Consider the following 14,574-nt stretch of genomic DNA (forward strand, 5'->3'; position numbering starts at 1 on the left):
TAGCTATGTGGAGTACACTGTTCACCAAAGAAAACAGCTGAGAAACCTTCCTACCATTACACCCAGTGTAAAAATGCTCGAGGGGTTCAGATCTGTATCTCGCCTTTTCTAGTTCCCATTTGAATCTCATCTTGGGAGAAAGGGATAACAAACATGAATGCAATTCCATTAAAAACCACCCAGATTGATAGATCACACACATACACACACAATTTCATGTCAGTGCTCTTATCCTGAGATTTCTCATCCTCAAGACTGGAAAAGAGGAGCTAAATCTGGAGATTCCAGGCCTTCAGATCTGTGAACTCTAAAACATGATGAGATCGTGGCACCTTCATGGTTAATTTTTCTTCTGTCTTTATGCTCCAAAAGAATGCTGCTTTATGTGCCTCATCTTAAATCCACTGTCTGTTATATAGCTTGAGCTCTTCATCCCCAATGGCCATTATAAAGTTGCCATATGCCTAAAAATATGCTCGGCACAACTGTGATGGCTTGGGCTCTGAATTCGTTTTCCGTTTTATTGCGTGATCCTTGGGTGAAAATAAAAATCCTTCCTCTGCTGTAGCTTGAAGGCTATTTGGGTACATATGGCTTGTTTTAAAATGAGGGTCAAACTTTTGAAGTATTTAGAACATTGTGATGGGTTTTATTTGAGTTTTTAATGTTGGGTTTTGGAAATGTTGCCCCTGTTTTTGGGTCAAAACACTCAAAAATAACATCTTGTCATTTTTGTCATGATCAGTCTATTAAAGCTGGATATCTTCCTCTTTGGTTCAACTTACGAGCACATAAAACTGGAGCAGATGTCAGACCAATAACCAGGTGCATGCTGTGATGTATCTGGCTGCTTTTGTAATGGGAAGGCTGGGTAAAACACTTTGAGGTAACTTCTGTCACTTGCTCTGGACGAGGAGCTGAATATGACTCAATTTCTTTTGTAAAACTATCAGAACATGGAAAGTTTTTTTTAAAAATAATCAAATTTGTGTGCATTTTCAGAACCTTTTAGAACTCTTACATAAGCTTGGTGGTAATCATTCTCCATGCACTATAACACATGTCCAGCCTAAATCCTATTACTTTTCATATGCATTTTCATATTATCAGTAGCATTAGCATTGAGCAGAACATTCTCTGGAGCAATTACTTCATTTTGTTTCTTTTATCTGGTTTTGATGTTGGTGTCATGTTATGTTCAAGACACCAGAACACCTTCATGTCATGGGTTCACAGCCAAGATTGAGGAAGGAAAACAGAATGAAAACATCTGGGACCCAGTGTGGGATGGAGCCTGTTAATATGAACCGGCTCAGGCTGGAAGACCTGGAGGCTGGACAGAGGAACTTTTAGGAATTGAGAGCTTAAGGGTATATACAGCCTGCATTTTCTTCATTCATAACTTTGCTGTATAGTAGTAATGCAGCATTAAAGAAATTCCCAAGATTTCCTTGTGAGTGAATTTAATTGCTATCAAGGTTCTGCCATCATCATAGTTGGCTTCACTTACTTTGATATTGGTATTTGATTGAGATTAATTGTTTTTGGCATGACAGTAATTGGTTTGATGTAAAACAGGATTATGAGTCTACACTGTCAAAACAGATAATCTGGGTTTTATATGGCCATGTAGAAGGGTCTAAGTTAATGGAAGTATAAGGAGATGATAAAGACCCAAGGCTGGGTGGTTCTACACATATTCATTCTTCACTTCTGGTTTCGTTAGAAGCCCTCTATCCCGGCAAAAGTCACACTGAATCCACTGACAAAGTGATGCAGAGGAAACTCTCAGTAGCATGAGATTCCAACCTTTTCTTGAATTTTAAAATAGGTAAAGGTTTCCCCTGACGTTAAGTCCAGTCGTGATCGACTCTGGGGGTTGGTACTCATCTCCATTTCTAAGCCGAAGAGCCGGTGTTGTTCATAGACATCTCCAGGTCATGTGGCCAGCATGACTGCATGGAGCGCCATTACCTTCCTGCAGGAGCAGTACCTATTAATCTACTCACATTTGCATGTTTTTGAACTGCTAGGTTGGCAGGAGCTGGGGCTAACACCGGGCACTCATTCCGCTCCTGGGATTTGAACCTGGCACCTTTCAGCCCACAAGTTCAGCTGCTCAGCGCTTTAACACACTGTGTCACCAGTATCCACTCTATTTTCCACACTTTAATTTGAAAAATTTCTTTAGCCAGCAGCATTTGGAATAGTTTTAAAAAAGAAGATCTAGAGTATTTATTTAGATCTTGTGTGTTGTGATTCTACCACTTGCTTAAAGTTTTTTGTCTGATTGAAAGCATTTTTTGCTCCCACATTTTAAATATAGCAATTTTTTCAAAAATGCAGGCAGTGATGGAGGGACTCTAGGAGTTGCATGCAGTCTGCAGGTTGTGTTGGAGGGTGCTATTTTGAGCAACTTTTCATATGTCTATCTACGGTTTGTACCCATAGCATGTCTCTCTCTCAGTTACTGAGGAACAAATTATGAAAACCAGTGCTGGTGGCACTAGCATGCAGATTGTCTGGGTGGCATGTAATGTCATTTGGGAATTGACACTATTACAGTGTCAGTGACCCAATGCTCATTGGAGGAGTTATAGAGAAAGGAGCACAGCATTTGAGTTCCTACTAATATGAGTTAAATGAAACATATTCCTGAAGTTGGTTAAATCAACTCAGGCAGAGTCCTTTGCATCTTTTGACGTTCCTTCTCCCCGCAGAATCCCTATTTTGAAACCTTCTTGATGTGTGCATACTGCCAAGGGTGAGCATTATGTATTTTCATTGAATTCACATTCTTTGATCAAACTTGTTTTCACTGTGTTCTGAGGCTCTGAAATCCATGATAGAGTATGGTCTCAGATGACCCACGTTCACCAAAAAGTGGATGTTTATGGAGACAGAAGGATGCCAAATGATTTAAAATCAATGTGGAGTCCCTCATAGCCATGTAATTTCTGCTCTGCACTGCCATTCAATCTCACCAGAGCTGGGTTGCCTCTCGCAGTTCTGAGTGCCTGCCAGTGATTGGGAAGGTGATTAAAAAGCGGTGACTTTTTAATATTGGATGCTTCAGGGTGAATAGGAGTCACTTTCGTTAATGGCTTTTGCTCTAGGAGGACAGAAGTGGATTAAAGCAGTGCCTTCAAGGACAGGGAATTGGCTGGAGTGTCAGTGTATGAAAATATTTTGATCCCATTGTAACCCGTAGCTGTTAGTTCCTGTTGTTATTGCCGGTTTGATTAAGTGCCCAGCCGGTTCATTGCAGGAACGGTGGAGGACTGGGCGGGAAAGGAAGTAACTCTCCAAAATGCATCTCCCAAAGGAGAGCAAAAAATGTGATTACAGTGGCACAGTGGGAGTGTATTCTTTTCAAAACATGGTTTTCCCCTTTTAGTATCAGTCATGTGCACATTTCCACACATCGCTCCATGGAATATTGGGTGGCCCCCGAGGAAGTCCTCTCAGTAAATCAAATTTGTGATTGGAAAAAAACCCCTTACATATATACAACATCCATATCATTTACTTCTGGGTTATTAATTGGTATGCTGGGTTGGAATTTCCTTTGCCAGAAGATAACTTAACTATCTTTCATTTTTGATTTTTTCTTTTGGCAGTGTGCACCAGCAGATGATATTCTTTCCTGGTTCTGTTTTTAACACAGGAAGAAGCATCAGGTCATTTTAATTACACCCAACTTGACATGTGTGTATAAATTAGAAGGAAGGACTTAAAAAAATGTGCTAAAGAAGATGAAAAAAAAATGAAAGGAAGAAAGTTTTTACCAATAATCCACATGTGAATGTGGTGGTCATTCTGATGAGTTTACAGTCTGCCAGTGTATCCATATTTTGTATCACTTGACTTACATTAGTGTACATGCTTCAGAAGCAGTGGCAGCAACATCTGGCTGGCTGGTAGATTTGGCAGTTGGGTTTGATGGCTCAGGGGATGCCTTTGGGTGGTGTGGTGGTTTCACAGTTGTATCATTCTAGACAGCTGTCTCCCAACCTCACTCCACCTCACATTGTTCCTTCATTAACCTTTTCTCTTTATGTCTCTCCCCTTTAAAAAAAAACACACCTTGCACACCCACTGTACATAGTTCAGTCTATTCTTTAAAAATCTCCCATTATACATGTGAAAGGAATCTAGGAGTCGTAGTAGATCCTAAGCTGAACATAAGTCAACAAAGTGATACAGCTGCTTAAAAAGCCAATGTGATTCTAGGCTACATCAATAGGAGTATAATGTTGAGATCTAGGGAAGTCATAGTTTCACTGTTTTCTGCATTGGTCAGACTTTATCTGACCGAATTCACAATTCAAGAAGAATATTGACAAGTTGGAATGCAGCTAAAGAAAGGTGACCAAAATGATCAAAGGCTTGGGAAGGATGTCATGTTGAGGAGAGGGTAAGCTTGTTTTCTGCTTCTCTGGAGACTAAGGGACAATGGAGCAATGAATTCAAATGGCAAATATATTCCACCCAAACATTAGGGAGAATGTACTGATGGTAAGCTGTTTGGCAGTGGAATATGCTGGTTCGAGTCTGGTGGAGTCTCCTTCTCTGGAGGTTTTTAAGAAGAGGCTGAATGGCCATCTGTCAGGGATGCTTTAATTGTGTCTCCCTGCATGATAGAGGATTTCATAAATTGTTCTTTCACCCTTGAGTCCCCCAGGGGAGATAGGGCAGAATACAAATAAATTATTATTATTATTATTATTATTATTATTATTATTATTATTATTATTATTATTATTATTATTATTGCAGAAATAGCAATATAATTTACTAGGCAGAATTAACTAGGAACACAAATACTGTATGTAAAGGTACCCAGAACTGCAAAAGTAAATACAGAATGATCTATCTCAAATGTAATCCTAAACAATGGTTTTATGCTCACATCAATGAGCCTTTTGGCTTTGTGCTCTCTCTTCATTCTCTTGCAGGTGCTGAGATTCAGAACTAGGAAATTTTACTTTGTCAGAATTTCCTTTCTAGATTCGTCTGAATCTTAGTGCTGGAAGAGACCACCGGGGGGGGGGGGGTAATTTTTCAATGAGAAGAGCAATGTCTTTAGTCCCCCCCCCCCCCCCCCCCCAACTCGCATAGCTGTACCCATCATGAATACTATCCTGGAGGTACTCCACAACTGAAATTGCTATAAGAGGGAGCTGTGATCAATGAATTATGCAAATTAGTAGGCTTTTTTTTCTTTTTGGTGTTTCATTGCATGCATATGAACTATCCCTTATTCCCAGGGTTCAGTCTAGAGAACATCAGCTCCCCAAATTTGGGTTATTGTTGCATATAGGAATGGATAAATTTTCCTTTAAAAAGCTATAGAGTTAATTGCAAGTGTAACATGTAAGAAATGGGACACCTCTTTCCCGCTCAACTGAGAGGTAGATTTAAGATTCCAGACACAAGTGAAGTGGTCTCTCTAGCTGTCAGACTGAATCATTCCCATGTTAGCAAGCTACATTAAATGTACATGCTGTTCTCTCTCTCTCTCTCTCTCTCTCTCTCTCTCTCTCTCTCTATATATATATATATATATATGAATATTTGTCTATAACAGCAGGAAGACACTTTAAGGAGTGGCTCTTTGAGTGATTTATTGCACAATTGAGACAACATAATCTAGTGCCACAAAAGCCCATTTGCCGACTAGATAGAAATTTCTATTTTAATTCAGCCTGACATCTAAATTCTGCACATACTTTACAGTATAAGATGCTTATAAAACTCAATAGGCAGTCCAAATAAAAACAGCAGTGTTCACTACTAATCGGGTACCTTGTAATCTGAAGGTGTTTCAATTTGAAATAAGGAATGCATTGTTTACTAAGACATCTCTCTTTTTTATGGCCATTTTGAGATGAATTTCTTAAAGTCCAATAACCCCACAGTTGGGTCTCACTCCAGCTGAAAGTAGTTATAACCAAGGCCTGAAATCTTTTGCACATTTACCTGGGAGGTGACTCTGATGAACGCAGTAGTGCTTTATTGTTGTTGTTTGTTGACAGAGCTATTTTGATTTGCAGATTTATAAAGTTGGAAGAGATTGCATGTCTCATCTAATCCAACCCCCTGCCATGCAGGAAAAGCACGAAGTACCCCTGACAAATGGCCATGCAGCCTCTGTTTAAAGGCCTCCAAAAAGGAGCTTTCACCGTACTCCAAGGCAGTGAGTTCCCCTGTTGAACAGCTCCCACAGTCAGGAAGTTCTTCCTAGTGTTCAAGTGGAATCTTGTTTCCTGTAATTTGAACCCATTGCTCCAAGTCCTAGGCCCCTTCTGCAATGCCATATTCCAGATTATCAAATCAGATTATCTACTCTGAACTGGATTATATGAGTCTATGCTGCCATGTAATCCAGTTCAAAGCTGATAATATGGATTTTATATGGCAGTGTAGAAGGGGCCTCAGATGATTCCTTTAAAGGTTATACTAAAACTTGGTGTAGATTCACTGCCCTAGCATCTAAAGTCTATATGCAAACTCAAGTCCCGTGGGCCAAATCTGTTATTTTATGTGACCCTCCAGATGATGGACTAGAACTCCTTTACTCCTCATCACAAGACATCATCACTAGAGCTGATGGTGTTGTGATACAATAACATCTAGAACAGTGGTTCTCAACCTGTGGGTCCCCAGATGTTTAGGCCTTCAACCTAACAGCTGGTAAACTGGCTGGGATTTTTGGGAGCCATAGGCCAAAACACCTGGAGACCCATAGGTTGAGAACCATTGATCTAGAAGGTTGTAGTTTGTTCTGTTTTGTCAGGAGAGTGGGATTTGAATTCAAATACAAGGCATGTGAATATGATATCTGATGTTAAAATGTCCTTCAATCTGTCCCCAACCTCAAAATCACAAGTGCTGTTGGCTGGTAATTTCCATTATCCCTAGTCTACATGGTGGATAATCAAAAAGTGATGGGATAACATCTGGGGACCCAAATTGGATAAAAACGAAAGAGTTCCAACCACCATGTAAAAAATGATAGTAAGCCCTCCATGGATTCAGCAGCCCTTTGAAGGCAATCACAAGGCTGGTGTGGCTCTCGATGAAAATGAGTTTGACATCCCTGATCTAAGCCATGAACCACTGCAGTTGCTGACTTCCTTTATTGGTGAGAGAAGATGCCCAGGACATTCAGGACATATGTAGTTTTATTGGAATGCAACATTGTCAGCAGTTTCTAATATCATAATTGCGTTTTGAAGAGCAAAAGATTTTTTATTAACACCATAAAATTAATGAATTTGTAGTAACTAAAAGGCCTTGTTAGCCAGTTTCTTCCTTAGTGGGTTGTGTGTGTGTGTGTATTGCCATTTCGATTGGTCATACCACCTGCTCTGTGTGTTGTGCATGGACTGAGTAAAGAAAGATACTGGCAGTGATGGAAAATGTGCTTTTTTGGAAAGGTTATCTACCCCCCTCCTCCCTCCAGCTTGTGAACATCTACCAAAATATCTCTGGGTCAAGCTGAGCTATGTGTTTACTCTGCAAATTCTTCGTGGAGATGCCACAAACTCCAGCAGTGAGAGTAGCACCCCAGGGAGGAGACAGATAATACCAAATGGGTTCATTTTCCTCATTCCAGGGCGTAGGGCTCATTGTGATCAGTACTTCCCAGTCAGTGACTTTTCCATTTGTTTTGGAAACTCTTCGGCTGGCAGCCAAATCCTTTTTTAAAGCCTCTATTTAATAGATGATATTGAAGGCAATACGCAGCTCAACAGCAAGAGGGCCCATGGTACAGTGGCTTGGACCACTCCAAGATCCAGCTGATGCAGAGAGCCTTCTCACCCCAAGTACAGAATTTGGGAAGATACTTTTAGGGAAAATGTATATAATGATTTGCTGAAGTATTGTTAAGTGAGAAGTAGTCAAAGATGGGCCAGAGAGCTGCATGGAACTGTGGGATCTACTATGGCCTCTTATCTGCCATGAAAGGGATTATATGGCAATGTGGAGCCACCAGTGGCGCAGCGGATTAAATCACTAAGATGCTGAACTTGCTGTCTGAAATGTTAGCAGTTTGAATCTGGGGAGCGGGGTGAGCTCCAGCTGCTAGCCCTAGCTTCTGCCAACCTCGCAGTTCGAAAACATGCAAATATGAGTAGATAAATAGGTACCACTCCAGTGGGAAGGTAACGACGCTCATGCCGGCCACATGATCTTGGAGGCGTCTACAGACTCCGGCTCTTCATCTTAGGAATGGAGATGAGCACCACACCCCAGAGCCGGACACGACTGGACTTGTGTCAGGGGAAACCTTTTACCTTTTCCTATATGGCAGTGTAGACTCATATTCAAAGCAGATAATGTAGATTAGCTACTTTGATAATTTGGATTATATGGCAGTGTATGAGCCTAAGTGCTTTTAATGGGACAGTCCAAAAGCCCACCAAATCCCCAAAGTGGCCATAATAATTCAAAGCCACCCAGAAATGCTATGGTTTAGTTCCCTTAACGTCTTCTTAGCTCCACAAACCGAACAAAAAAACCACCCCAATAGGCCAAAATGATGCCAAACAGACCAAAATGATGTCTGGATGTCTAAGTCTATACTGTGTTTACACTGCCATACAATCCAGTTCAAATATGATAATCTGGATTTTATATGGCAGTGTAGAAGGGGCCTAAGAAAAGGTGGATCACCAGGAAATGATTTTATTTGTTAGGCATCACATGGAAATTTTTTTGCAGTGTAAATCACCCCTTGTCCCAAATTCCATATTGTGATTACCTTGATTATGCCAGCCTGAAAGGCTCAAACTTCTAGATGCAAAATTTAAAATACACATTTTTCAGGCAGAGATGGTAACTCAAAATCATGCAAGGCAAAGACAGTGGTGGGGGAATGATGCTGTTCCAATTATGTAGTGTTCATGATGAGATTTTCAGCCTTTTTAATGCAGAAAGAATTCTCAAGTCTATCAAACTGACAGTGAAATTAGCATGCTAGATGTGTGCAAATGACATAAAATTAGCACCCTGGGAAGCAGGTAAGTGACATGCATCTAGAATGCATGCGTGCATCCCAGAATTCACGAGGAACGCAATGAGGTTAGAGAGATATAATTCTTTGTATTTTGAATGACTTTTTACAGCTTGCAGCAGGAACAGAAAATGAAGGGGGTCAGCTCTGGATCTGTGTAGTTTCTTCCCCTTTGTGTCATTTGAGGGTTTCATTTATTACAGGAAGTCATAAAATGGGCATGTGAACAGCATATTAATACCTTTTGCCCTTTGAGGTGTGTTTGTATGGGGGGTGGGACCCCTCAGAGTTCTGTGAATGGAACTAATTTAGGAAATGAGCTTCAGCTTTCTTTGGGGCTTTTGAGTTTCCTGTTCATGCTGCTGTTTTTTTGATGGTGGAAAGGCAAAGGAGAGGGCTGCCTCGGGACTTACATGTGTGCACAGCAGGAGTGGGGGCCCATTAACCATCAGAGGAGGTTATATTTACTTAAACAGAGAAAATAAGAGAGCTGCCTTCTAGGTAAGGGTTAGCCACCTCTGCCACTTAGAGGCTTCGTGATTCAGTTTCTTATAGAATTGACAACGTCCCTGGGTCATTTCCCAGTCTGGTGAGAGGCATGACAGCAGAGGCAAAGCTGGCTCTGGATTTGTTAGGAACCTAGTGGATTGTGCTCTGGTAAGTGTCTCTTTTGGTGGGTTTCTGTGGGTTTACGTGGCATTGGGTGATCAGGCTGGGTATCCCTTATTCAAGGGTGTAGTGGTTTGTGGATTTGTTTTGGTTTGGATTTTGGAGTACACACATTTGCATTTAGGAACATAAGATATCTTGGAGATAGGACCAAGTATAAACATGCAATTTATTTATGCTTCCTATCTGCCTTATCCACATAACCTAAAGGTAATTTTATATACAAGATTTTTTAAATGATTTTGTGTCCGAGACACAAATGACCTAACTTAAAATACTTGTGTCTCATACAAAAAATTATTATTAGTAAAAGTGTGGACAATTTCGCGTTTGTATTTCTGGATAAGGGATGTCCCATCTGTACAAACAGGAGCCACGGTGGTGCAATGAGTAGAACCCTTGTGCTGGCTGAACTTTTGACCTGAAGGTCGGTTTGCTGACCTGAAGGTTGCTGGTTCGAATCCGCGAGATGGGGTGAGCTTCCGTTTGTCAGCTCTAGCTTGCAGGGACATGAGAGAAGCTTTTATTTATTTATTTATTTATTTCCAATATTTCTACCCCGCCCTTCTCCCCGAGGGGACTCAGGGAGGCTTACACAACTGGTAGGATCACTACCAGTACATCATAATACAATAAAATAAGAATAAAACAGTTAAAATAATTAAATAACATAGTAAAATACAATATATAAAAATTTAAAACAACGCAACACCAAATATATATACCAATCATCCATCAGACCTTGTGCAAAAGCCTTAATCCGATCCATGTCAATGCTAACTGAGTTCATTAGTTCCCAGCTAATACATCTGAGTGTCCCCTGGGCAACATCCCTGTAGACGGCCAATTCTCACATAACATAAGCAACTTGCAGTATGTTCTCAAGTCACTTCTGACATGATAAAAAAACTCTGTACAAACATTTTGGTTTTCCACAATACTTCAAAACAAGGTTTCTCCAGGAACATTTTAGAAAAATCAAGTGGAAACTCTGAAAACGTTGCCATATTTTGAGTCAGAGAGGTCAAATTATTAAAACTGTGAATGGACCCTAGGTTTTCAAGCAGAATTGGTCCTAGCCCTTCTTGGAGGTGCCTATACTTCCTTCCTTCCTCTGAAATGTAGCCTACAACAACTGGTATTAATTGCTGGTCTCCCATCCAGGAACTGACAAGGAGTGACTCTGCTTATTTTCCAGAATCTGATAGTATCTGTTTCCTTTAAAAATATGTCTTCCAGTGGCCATGTTAGCTGGAGGGATTCTGGAAGTTGTAGTACATGGGATGTTGTAGAATTTGTACTCCAAAAAAATAGGGTTTCTAACCTCTGGAATAGAAGTGACCATGACCAAATAAATTCTGCTTTTTAACAGACCTTGCTGTGGATGTATAGTGCATCATTTTGAGATTACAATTCTCTGAAACCCCAGCTTGCATGGCCATTGTTTCTGTGAATTCCAGTCCAAAAGTGATGCTTCTGTTTTGTGATAGCATTTGTGGTGTTGTTACTGCATTTGAGGAGCCCTCGGTGGCACAGCGGGTTAAACCGTTGAGCTGCTGAACTTGCTGACCGAAAGTTTGAAACCGCTGAGCTGCTGAACTTGCTGCCAGCCTAGCAGTTCGAAACATGCAAAATGTGAGTAGATCAATAGGCGGGAAGGTAATGGTGTTCCATGCAGTCATGCCAGCCACATGACCTTGGAGGCGTCTACGGACAATGCCGGCTCTTCGGCTTAGAAATGGAGATGAGCACCAACACCCAGAGTTGGACATGACTTGACTTAATGTCACCTTTGCCTTTACCTTACAGCATTGAAGCAAACCAGCTGTGCCCCCTGCCCAGCCTTGCAAAAGAAAGCAACTTTAAGTAGGAAATCCTGACTTATTTAAAATTCTGCCTCCTGAGAGAACTGTCTCAGAGAACTTTACTAAAATGCAAATTTGCAGGGAAGCATTTGGAAACACAGCAGGCTAGGTTTAAATGCAGAGATGGCTTTATGATTATTTTTCCGAATGGTTATGCCATAAATGACAGTGCTGTGATATAGATAAAGTAGTATAAATGGATGTTGCAGAAAAAAATTCTCTGCAGCAAGAACTATCTCTCTCTCTCTGTGTGTTTGGAGCCAGCTATGTAAAATGTTGCAGTAAGTCATGAGATAGGGGAAGGGGAGAATAATGCAAAAATTACTTAAAACCTACAATAAAGGTACAAATTAAAACCCATAAAATTACTGACTAGTTTGGGTGTGTGGTTTACAGAACACACAAAAATGTGAACATTGATTCACATTAAAGGAGGGGGTAACATTTTTGCGAATGCAAAATAAAATATCTGTTTAATTAGGTCGTAAAGAAAAGAGATGAAAGTAATATTTTTTTGGTGGTAATTACTTTTTTCTTAGTTGTCTTAGTTTCTGTAGTTTTGCTTTGCATTTCGACATGATAACTGATCTCTCGTCGGGGTTCTGGGCTTTGTGTCTTTTTAATTACTTGGAAAACCACAGCCACTGCCTCGATTTTGTTTTCCTTCCCCTAAATAAACTTTACAATGGCTTGTTGAAATTCCCTGGCTGCTGAGTGAGTGAGTGAGTGGGTGGGTGGGGTACCATTTGGGAAGATTAGCCCCCCTTTCCCCACCTCAACCCCCAGCGTGGCTTGAGGTTACAAGAGGAGTCATCAGAAGGGGAACTCGACAGCCAGATAAGAGGAAAGGATGTTATACCAATCAAGCTACTGACAGGCCTCCGAGATGTAAAGATACCACTTGGTTCTCATTTCCTGCTTCCAGCACAGTTCACATTCCAGTAGTAGGGCTCAGTGTGTGTGTTTTTCCCCTCCCTGTTTCCCTCCTCCTTTTTTTTTTTTTTTACAATCCAGACGTAGAACTTCAAAACTTTACAGGAGACCACCAAAGTACTTGAAAGCCTTTGGGAAGCTTTTGAGTAACTTAAACACAACACACCGGTGTTGAATTGCCAGTTTGACAGTTAAAAAAAAGAAAAGAAAAAGAAGAGAAAGAAGAACAGCAGCAAAACAAAGCACATTTCATAGGCAGGCTGTGAGCGATGACATTGTTGAGAAAATGGTGAACCCATATGAAGGTTTTGATCCCATTTTGGTTTGCCTTGGATTTCAAGGAGGAGGAGAAGCAAACTTGGATTTGCTCAGATTACAAGTACAAGATCTCTGGAAAGAGTAATGTTTTATGATTGGATTTATGTTGTTTTTTGCCGTCAAGTACATGTTAACTTCTGAAGACATATAAATGGGAGAACTGTGAGACACCCTTATGCGCAACAGCTCTGCTGTTGGCGCAATGGATTAAACCCTTGTGCTGGCAGGACTGCTGACTGACAGGTTGGCGGTTCAAATCCAGAGAGAGTGGGTGAGCTCCCTCTGTCAGCTCCAGCTCCCCATGCTGGGACATGAGAGAAACCTCCCAAAGGATGATAAAACATCAAACATAATAATAATAATAATAATAATAATAATAACAACTATTAATGATATGAAATCCAGCATAACTATCTTGTTTGCTGTGTCATAAAATAATAATAATAATAATAATAATAATAATAATAATAATAATAATAATAAAGTTTTATTTATGTACCACCCTATCTCCTCAGGAGGACTCAGGGTTGTTTCCAACATAAAACAAAACATTCAATTGACCATACAACATGGATATAATAAAAATAATAAACATAATAAAACAAGAACATACAATTCAAAACAATCCAGGCATTTCCTGGGCAACGTCCTTGCAGACAGCCAATTTTCTCAAGCCTGAAGCAACTTGCAGTTTCTCAAGTCGCTCCTGATACCTGAAAAAAAAAAATAGCCCTGCTCAGATCTTGCAGATTTATGGCCATAATTTCCCTATTTGAGTCTATCCAACCAAAATCTTGATGTTGACACAGTTTTGTTGGTGCAGATGGAATACAGTGGAACATTAGTTTTGAGCTTGTCTTTGGGACAACTCCAGATTCTCTTACAAGATTGTATTGAATTCTGCTTTGTTGATTGCTTACTGTCTTTGTTGTGATGCTTGAATGTAGAGGCATTTTGGATGTGTTCCTATGTGATGCTTGCAGTTAATATAAGACTTAATATAAAAGCGATTAGCTATAGCCAGAGTTCTGCAATAACTGTCCTTGCACCCTAGGAAATCCTGAGGGCTTCTTGGGGTTTCTATAGACAATGGCTGAATACAGAACTCTATTGCAACAGAAATAACACTGACTTTATATATCTTTGGTTTCTAATGCCAGTTCATCCTGTATACATATCTTTGTGGCTTTTAAATCCCCCACCCATGCATTTACTGGATCTTTCTAAAGCAGTGACTGGCATGAATTTATAGCGTCGCTCACTTTTAGACACATAACTCATATTCTTGCTCTCTTGGGAAAATTGGCAAATGCCTTTTGATGCCACTTGTGTGATGCATTTGGTAATCTTTTTTTAAAAAGCAAACCATTAATCCTCCTCTTTCCCTGATTGCCCTGGATTGCCTCTGGTATTGCAGATCGCTCTACTCTGTTTTCTGTCAAGGAAGAGATAGCGGGAAGCAGGCTGTGTCTTTCAAAGTGTCTATCAATACAGAAGGTGCTCATGGATACTTACACTATGTTATATTAGGTAAAAAAAAAGAATTTATAAGCAGTCCAGCATAAACCTAGAAGGATAATTAAATCAATTAAATCAAAAAAGTTATTTAGCATTGATATTCTGTAGAGGTAGTGTGCAAATTCCTAAGCAATTGCGGAGAAAAAATACACTTGCGTTCCTCTAAAAAATCTAAAGAAATAAATTTAGTTTTCCAAAAAGTTTAATGTTTTAAGGATTTAAGTGACTACACTTAGGGTTGTGCAATAC

At 40.1% G+C, this 14,574-nt stretch overlaps 1 protein-coding gene across 3 annotated transcripts in view; it reads left to right on the top strand.

The window, feature by feature from the left end:
• Positions 1–14,574, top strand: part of kif26a (kinesin family member 26A) — a 212,271-nt gene that overhangs the window by 50,102 nt on the left and 147,595 nt on the right. Inside the window, exon 1 of one of the 3 annotated variants that reach the window (XM_062968539.1) lies at positions 6,780–9,679. The exons of the other annotated variants lie outside the window; for them this stretch is intronic. The gene's annotated coding sequence lies outside the window, so the exon portion shown is untranslated. Of the gene's footprint in view, positions 1–6,779; positions 9,680–14,574 lie in introns of those variants that run through there. 3 annotated transcript variants of the gene reach the window in all.

This window comes from Anolis carolinensis, chromosome 1, assembly GCF_035594765.1.
Source record: "Anolis carolinensis isolate JA03-04 chromosome 1, rAnoCar3.1.pri, whole genome shotgun sequence".
NCBI lineage: Eukaryota > Metazoa > Chordata > Lepidosauria > Squamata > Dactyloidae > Anolis > Anolis carolinensis.